This window comes from Equus caballus, chromosome 16 (assembly GCF_041296265.1).
Source record: "Equus caballus isolate H_3958 breed thoroughbred chromosome 16, TB-T2T, whole genome shotgun sequence".
NCBI classification, from domain to species: domain Eukaryota; kingdom Metazoa; phylum Chordata; class Mammalia; order Perissodactyla; family Equidae; genus Equus; species Equus caballus.
This window is the reverse complement of record NC_091699.1, coordinates 24,067,137-24,076,108: the sequence shown is the minus strand read 5'-3', so window position 1 is coordinate 24,076,108 and position 8,972 is coordinate 24,067,137.

Sequence of the window (8,972 nt, the reverse complement as noted above, 5' to 3'; positions counted from 1 at the left end):
AACAACCACAAACACCACAGTGGTAAACAATGATAAGCGTTTATTTCTTGCTGAAGTGTCAGAGTTTTGGCTGGGGTCTGGCTAAACTTGCCTGGGCTCCAGATCACAAGGTGGGTTCAGGTTTGTTCCAAGCATCTGACATTTGTTTGGAACCAGTGATTACTCTGGGCTTATTCTTTTCATGGTGATGCATGAGAGCAAGACCAATGCACAAGTACACTGCAAGTATCTGTTCATGTCACATTCACTGACATACCAAGAGTCAGAGCAAATTGCACGGCCAAACCCAGGTCCAAATGGACCAAGGCCATAGTACACTCTACCTACCGTATTAAGACGATGACAAGAGTGTGGATGTGTACAACTACTAGAGGGGAGTGAAGAATTGGAACCAATGATTCATTCTGCCACAGTAGGATTAATATTTCTTCCAGGTTTCTCCTTATGCTTCTATATATACAGATGTTTTATTCTATACAAAGCGCAGGAAGAAAAAAAGTATTTAAAACCATATTAGAGACAAACAGATCAATGAACTACAATGGAGAGTCCAGAAACAAGCCCTCACATTTATGGTCAATTGATTTTTCCCAAGGATGCCAAGACAATTCAGCAGGGAAAAGATCACTCTTTTCACCAAATGGTGCATATACACGTGCAAAAGAATGATACTCATCCTCTACCTCACACCATATATAAAAATTAACTCCAAAGGAATCAAAGACCTAAAAGAAGTGATAAAACTAAAAAATTCTTAGAAGAAAACATACGCATAAATCTTCATAACCTTGCATTAGGCAATGGTTCCTTAAATATGAAACAAAAGCATAAACAATGAAAGAAAAAATAGATAAATTGGACTTCACCAAAATTAAAAGCTTTTGTGTTGCAAAGGACACCGTTAAGAAAAGGAAAAGATAATCCACAGAATGGGAGAAAGTATTTGCAAATCATATGTCTGATAAGGGACCTGTATCCAGAAAAAAATAAGAAGAAATCTTACAACTCAATAATGAAAAGACAAATAACCCAATGAAAAAATGGGCAAAGGTCTTTTTTTTTTCTTATAAGTAGGCTTCCTATCCCATCCCCTCCCATTCAGTATCCACTGGACTTGCCCTTTTTTCAAAAAAAATTTTGTTTGTTTTTTTCTGGCCCTGAGCCAAAATCTGTTGCCAATCTTTCTCTTTTTTTTTTTCCCTCCCCAAAGCCCTGGTACATAGTTGTATACCCTAGTTGTAGGTCATTCTAGCTCTTCTATGTGGGATGCTGCCACAGCATGGCTTGATGAGCAGTGTGTAGGTCTGCACCCAGAATCTGAACCCACAAACCCCCAGCCACTGAAGCAGAGCGCACAAACTTAACCACTCAGCCACGGAGCTGTGGGCAAAGACTTTGAACAGACATGACTCCAAAGTAAATAGGACAGTAACCAATATGTACATGAAAAGCTGCTCAATGTCATTATCCATCAGAAAACTGCAAACCAAACCACAGGGAGATACCTCTTCACTCCCATTAGGATGGCTAAAATAAAAACGACAGACAATAATAAACAGTGTTGGTGAGGCTGTGGAGAAATTGGAACCTTCATGGACTGTTGGAGGGAATGTAAAGTGGTGCAGCCACTTTGGAAAACAGTCTGGGAGTTCCTTAAAAGGTTAAATATAGAGTTTCCATATGAGCCAGTAATTTCATTCCTAGGCAAATGCTCAAGAGAATTGAAAACATACATCCACACAAAAATTTGTATGTGAATGTTGATAGCAACATTATTCATAATAGCCAGAAAGTGGAAACAACATCACATCAACTGATGAGTGAATAGAGAGTAGTGGTGTATCCATGCAATGGAATATTATTAAGCAATAAAAGGAATGAAGTTTGATGCATGCTATAACATGGATGAACCTTGAAAACATGAAGCAAAGTGAAAGAAGCCAGTCACAAAAGACCACATATTGCACGACTTCACTCTATGAACTATCTGGAAGGGGCAAATCTGTAGAAATGGAAAGTGGATTAGTCGTTGCCTAGGGCTGAGTGCGGGGAGTTGGGGAAAAATGGGTAGTGACTGTTAATGAGTGCAAGGTTTCTTTTAGGGTAATGAAAATGTTCTAAAATTGATTGTGGTGATGGTTGCCAATCCTGTGAATATACCGAAAACCACCGAGTGACACACTTCAAGTGAATCTTAGGACATGATAAAACTGTCATAAAAAACACTAGAAAGATGCCCTAACAGGATTTAAGTAGAATTCCAGGTAGTTATCAGAATAATCCCAGAATAAAATCAATCTGTGGATTTACCACATGTAGCTAAAATTAAAAGCACATCTTTATTCCATACAGAATCTCAGAAGCCGAAGCTCTTTCAGCTCTTTACTCAGTGACCAGTTCTTTGCTCTTAAAGCCAGATGTAGGAAAGCAATCAGAATGTGAGGGGAAAAAAAAAAAAAAAAACCCAAAACAAAAAAAGCCATACAATTAAACTTACTTTATTTTTTATTTATTTTTTTGAGAAGATTAGCCCTGAGCTAACATCTGCTGCAAATCCTCCTCTTTTTGCTGAGGAAGACTGGCCCTGAGATAACATCTGTGCCTACCTTCCTCTATTTTATATGTGGAACGCTTACCATAGCATGGCTTGCCAAGCAGTGTCATGTCCATACCCCAGACCCAAACCGGCGAACACCTGGCCGCCAAAGTGGAACGTGCACACTTAACTGCTGCGCCACCGGGCCGGCCCCTAAACTTACCTTATTGGTGTAAATTAGCACTCCATTTCAGTCAAGAGAGAACCTGCTGTGTGCCTGGGACTGTCCACTGCTTTACACACATTACCTTATTGTAGTCCTATAAACCCATTTTACAGATGAGTAAACTGAGGTTCAGAGTTCTTGCTTAGCACAGCTTCTTCATGGTGCTCCCCAAAGTCACATTCCTCAGGATGGCAAAACTTTAATTCCACACTTGTAACAATTATTGTAAAAGAAACAATATAAAAAGTGCTTAAATGGATCTAAATACCTTATTAGATGGTGGTGAGGGAGGAGATTCCTCTTGAGAAACTTCCAATTAATTCAGATTGATTCTGAATATCACCTCCTACACCAAGACCTTTGACTCTACTCTCTTCCTCAAGTGTACATTCAGCTGCTGCATGTGCGTGTCTTTATATTTTACTAATATTATGTGTATAACTCGTCTCTGCCACTAGACATGAGGACAGGTCTTAATTTCACCTAGCTTGGTTTTGTCAGAATCCATCAGAATATCCAGTTTTAAGGAAAGAAGTGGGGACTTGTGTGGTTACAGTAGGGAATTCCATAGGGAGCTATATTTAAAGGTAAGAAAGGCAATGGTGAACATCACAAGGAAGCTGTCGCGACTCTTCTTGGTTCTGATCTCTGCTGCTAAGTCAGAATTGTGAAGGTGATTATTCTCAGCCTTTACCCTTGGGCCTCTGTTCTTTTAAGTATTATTGAAGTCCCATCTTTTAAAATTAATGACCCAGTATGAAATTTCAGAACAGCTAAAATTGATTTGTCTATTTACTTACCTCTTTTAAATGTAAAATAAAATTGCATTTGTGTGTGAAATCCCCTAGCACCAATGAAAATTGCGATTCTACATTTGCCGAGAAATATCTTTATTTGTCCTCTGGGAGATCTTAAACTTTAGTTGGCTTCTATTAAACTTTCATGAGAACAAAACGAGTGAATGACTTTTTCCTCAAACAGGTACTTTTTGTTGTTTCAAAGAAAGAACACATTCTTGAAACAGAACTTGTTCTTTTAAACAAATTACTCAGTGTTACTTACAAAGAAAAAAAAGGTTTGGGGAGGGGTTTGAGGAGCCAACCACCACCACTCTAAAACTGCAGAATATTAAAAATAGGTCACAATTATGTTTTTATCTGACTTGTCTAAATATTGCCTCAGATATGTTCCCCAAGGAGCCTAAAATGCTATCACTTTAAATTCAGATCTCTTTGTGAAGCATTATTTTCCATTCTCTGTCCTATTTTCAAAGGCAGATGCTCCTGGGAACAGTGACATATTAAGGACTGCTGATGCCAAGGGTCCTGGCGTGAGATGTGACAGGTGGAGTGGAGAACTCTGATCTGAGTGGTATCACTCTGCCATTTAATGGTTCCACCTCTCTTCAGCCATGTGTTTTCACTGGAAATCAAACCACGTGTCTAAACCCAGGAAGGGGAAAAAATGGAGGAAGTATTCAGCATTAGGGTCACTGCAGTTAATGTCCCAGGTTGACCAGTCACTTGTTTTGTAACATAATAATCCTTGGTGCTCCTGTGTCTTCCCATCCCCATAATTACTAAAACACACATTTGGGGCTTGCAGGAGGCTGAATTCTGGACCCTCAAAGATGTCCATGTCTTAATTCCCAGATGCCGTGAACATGTCACCTTACACAGCAGATGTGATTAAGGTGAGGATCATGGGAAGATTATCCTGGGGACCCCAATGCAATCACAAAGGTCCTTGTAAGAACGTGGCAGGAGGGTGAGAGAGGAAAGAAGATATTACTCTGCTGGCTTTGAAGAGGGAGGGAGGGAACCTCTAGAAGCTGGAAAAGACAAAAAACCATATTCTCTCCAAGTACCTCCAGAAGGCATGCAGCTCTCTGGATCCATTTTGGACTTCTGACCTTGAGAACAGTGAGATAATACATTTAATATTAATATATAATACATTTACCAGGCCCTTCCAACCCATCCTCCATGCTGCAGCCAGAATAATTGCATGAAAACACAAATGGATTTATGAAAAACCCTGTTTAGAAAACCTTTAATGTCTTCTTATTACCATTAAAATGAAATCCAAATGTCATCATGTAAAGGACCAGCCCTGCATGATCTGGTCCCTGCCTGCTTCTCCAGCTTTATCAGAGTGCAGTAGTGGTTAGTCAGAACATCTGGCTTTGAACTCTCTTTGTGCCATTTACCACCTGGGTGACCTTAGACAAGTTCATCTCTCTGTGCCTGTTTCCTCATTGGAGAAATACCTCATTGGGTGTTTGTGAGGATTAATGAGTTAATACAATACCTGGCACCATTCTAAGCACAATATAAACTGTTAGGTAATCTTATCATTATTGTGCTATTCATACATGCCATTGGCACATAGTAACACTAAACAAACATCTGATGAGTGAATGAATGAATGAAAACAGGGTTACATTCACAACTGCTATACAGAAACTATTATTTCTCTCTCTGGTTTGCAGAAATGAATCAGTTTCAAAGAAACACAGCCAAAACTTAGATGAACGAAGAGACAACTGAACATTTAGGAGCCACATTTTGGCCACTAGATGTATAAACTGGAATCAAAGATCTGATTTACTGTGAAGAAAGATGGAAGCGGTCCACTCTTGAGAGAATCTTTAACCAGCACTGAAGTACATTCCAACCAGCGTGAACGGGTTTTCAAACCAGCACTGATAACTGTTAAGACCTAAGGTTGGTATATACAATAAATATTGATATGTATTTCTAAACTGTTTTTATCTCATTTTCTTGACTTTCCTTTTTAATAATATGTTGCCTTCTAACTGCAGAATAATACTCATGGCTGTAGTGTTTCCACAGTATGATAGAAACCCACCTCACCCTAACAGTACCCTCTGTTCCTGATATTTACTTCCGGGTATGTACTATACAAAGAGAATACTTCCTGGAGGAATTCTGTGTAGTAAATGCCAGTTCCTTTGCACGTAAAGTCTTATTTCACTTACAATGAGTCTGTACGAAGAGAGAACAGTAAACATCTTGTGTGGGGAGAGAGGACTTTCCGTTGTCCACACCAATATACTTGGGAGGGGGGTTGAGGGACATTCTATCTACAGAGTTCTTTTCCCCTTTAGTTTAACGGCCTTAAAGTCCTTCATTCTACCCTCATATGTAAATGCTTTAATAACTGAATTCATTTGATCAAGCATTCCTTGAGCGCCTTTTAAAAAAAATATATATTTTACTTGTGCCAATCTTCCTCTACTTTATATGTAGGTCACCGCCACAGCATGGCTGACGAATGGGGTAGGTCTGTGCCGGAAAACCCAGGCCACTGAAGAGGAGTGCACTGAACTTAACCACTATGCCATGGGACTGGCCCAATATATATATATATATATAAAAATTAATATATATTTACATTTTTTTTTTTTGGTGAGGAAGATTGGCCCTGAGCTGATATCTGTTGCCAATATTCCTCTTTCTGCTTGAGGAAGATTGTCCCTGAGCTAACATCTGTGCCAATCTTCCTCTATTTTTGTATGTGGGACTCTGCCACAGCATGGCTTGATGAGTGGTGTGCAGGTCTGCACCCGGGATCCAAACTTGTGAATCCTGGGCCACCGAAGTGGAGCATGCTAACTTAACCACTATGCTACTAGCCCCCCAATACATACATTTTTAAATTTCATATTCTAGTTGTTTTTTGCTAATATATAGAAAGACAGCATTTTGAGCATGTTTATTGAGGTATAATTTACATACAGGAAAGCTTACACTTTTTAGTTCTATGTGTTTTGACAAACACACACAGCGTATACCACCATTATCAAGGTACAGAACCATTCCATCACCTCCCTCGCCCCCAAATTCTCTCATGCCTCTTTGTAGTAACTCCTCCCTTCATCTCCAGTGCCTGGCAACAACTGATCTATTTTCTGTCTCTATAGTTTTCCCTTTTCCAAGATGTCATATAAACAGAATCATTCAGTATGTAGCCTCTTGAGTCTGGCTTTCTTGACTTGAGGTTTAGATATGTTGTTGTGTATTCCAATAGTTCATTCTTTTATATTGCTGAGTACTACTCCATTGTATGGAGGTACCACAGTTCACTTATCCATTCCTCTGTTAAAGCAAATTTGGCTTATTCCCAGGTTTGCATGATTATCAATAAAGTTACTATGCCCACTGACATATGTTTTTTAGTGTGAACATAGTTTTCGTTTCTCTCAGGGTAAATATCTAGGAGTTAGATTGCTGGGTTGTATGGTAAGTGTATATTTAACTTCAGAAATTGCCAAATGGTTTTCCAAAGTGGCTGCAACACTTTGTATTCTCACCAACAATGTATGAAGGTTCTAGTTGATCTGCATTGTCACCAGCACTTGATATTGCCAGGTTTTTTAATCAAAATATTCTAATAGTTATGTGATGATATCTCATTGTGGTTTTAATTTGCATTTCCCTAACAACTGATGATGTTAAATATCTTTATATATGCTTGGTTGCCAAAGATATAGCTTTTTTTGTTAGATTTATTCCTACATTAGAATCTGTATCTACATATATCTATAAACAGTTTTAGCTACTACTAAAATTAGAATTTATTTACAATTATTTGCTGCTACTATATAAAAATACAATTGATTGTTATATATTAACCTTGAATCCTAAGACCTTGCTAAATTCACTTATTAGTTCTAATAGTTGTTTTGTCAATTCTTACGATTTCTGTGTACACCATTATGTCATATGAAAACAAAGAGTTTTGCTTCCTTCTCAATTGTTATGTCTTTTATTTCTTTTTCTTGCCTTAGGTTAATGGTTATGAACTATGGTAAAATGTCAAAAAGAAGTAGTGAGACTAGGCATCTTTGCCTTGTTGCTGATATTAGAAGAAAAATGGTCAGAATTTTACCATTAAGTATTTTAGCTATACATTTTTCACAGATGTCCTTTACCAGACTGAGGATATCTTCTAATCTTAATTTTTTGAGTGTTTTTTATCATGAACGGGTGTTGAATTTTAAGTGCTTTTCTGCATCTATTAGGATGATTATATAGTTTTTCTTTTTTAGTCTGATAATATGGTGAATAACATTGGTTTTCAAATGTTAAATCCACCTCGCATTCCTGGGATAAACCCAGCTTGATCAATTGAACTTGCTGAATTCAATTTGCTAATATTTTATTAAAGATATTTGTTTCTATGTTCATGGAGATATTGAGCTGTAAATTCTTTTTTTGGTAATATCTTTTCAGGTTTGTTATCAGTGTTATGTTGGCCTCAAATGATAGGAAAAGTGTTCCCTCTTCTATTTTCTGAATAAAAATTGTGCAAGATTGGTGTAATTTCCTCCTTAAGTGGTTGATAAATTTGACCACCGAAACCATCTGGGCCTGGAATTATCTTTGTGGGAAGTTTGTTGAACAAAATTCAATTTCTTTAATAGTAAAGGGCTATTCAGATTTTAAAATTTCATCCTGTTTCAGTTCTGATAAGTTGTAGTTTTCAAAGAATTTGTCCATTTCATCTACAATGTCAAATCGGTTGGAGTAAAACTGCCCATAATAGCTCCTATTATCCTGTTAATGTCTACATGTCTGTAGTGACGTCCTCTTTTACATTGAATTCTCTGTATTTTTTTCTTGGTCTAGTCAGGATATACACATTCATTAGTGTGTAAAACAGTTGGATTGAATCAATGCTGTCTGGATGGCAGCTTGGAAAGCTAGCCCTGTGCTTCTCAAAATGGGATAACTCACACCTCTGAAGATAAGAGGTCTAATCATTGGAAGCCACAGAAATATCATGGCACACGAATTTTTCTAGGAAAACTTCAGGGAAGTTCAATAATTTAAAGTTATATTAACAAGACTACATTTTTCCTTCAAGTAAAACACATACATTATGTGATGTAGATTTTATTCACTTTTAAGATAATTGGGAAACATTATGAAAGTTTCCCATTTTAAGGATTTAGGGCTACACTCCCACTCCTTTGCCACTCCTTTTTTTTCTTTTAGGAAGACTAGCTCTGAGCTAACATCTGCCGCCAATCCTCCTCTTTTTGCTGAGGAAGACTGGCCCTGAGTTAACATCTGCCCATCTTCCTCTTTCTGTGTGGGACGCCTACCACAGCATGGCTTGCCAAGCGGTGCCATGTCTGCACCCGGGATCCCAATCAGCAAACCCCAAGCCCCTGAAGCAGAA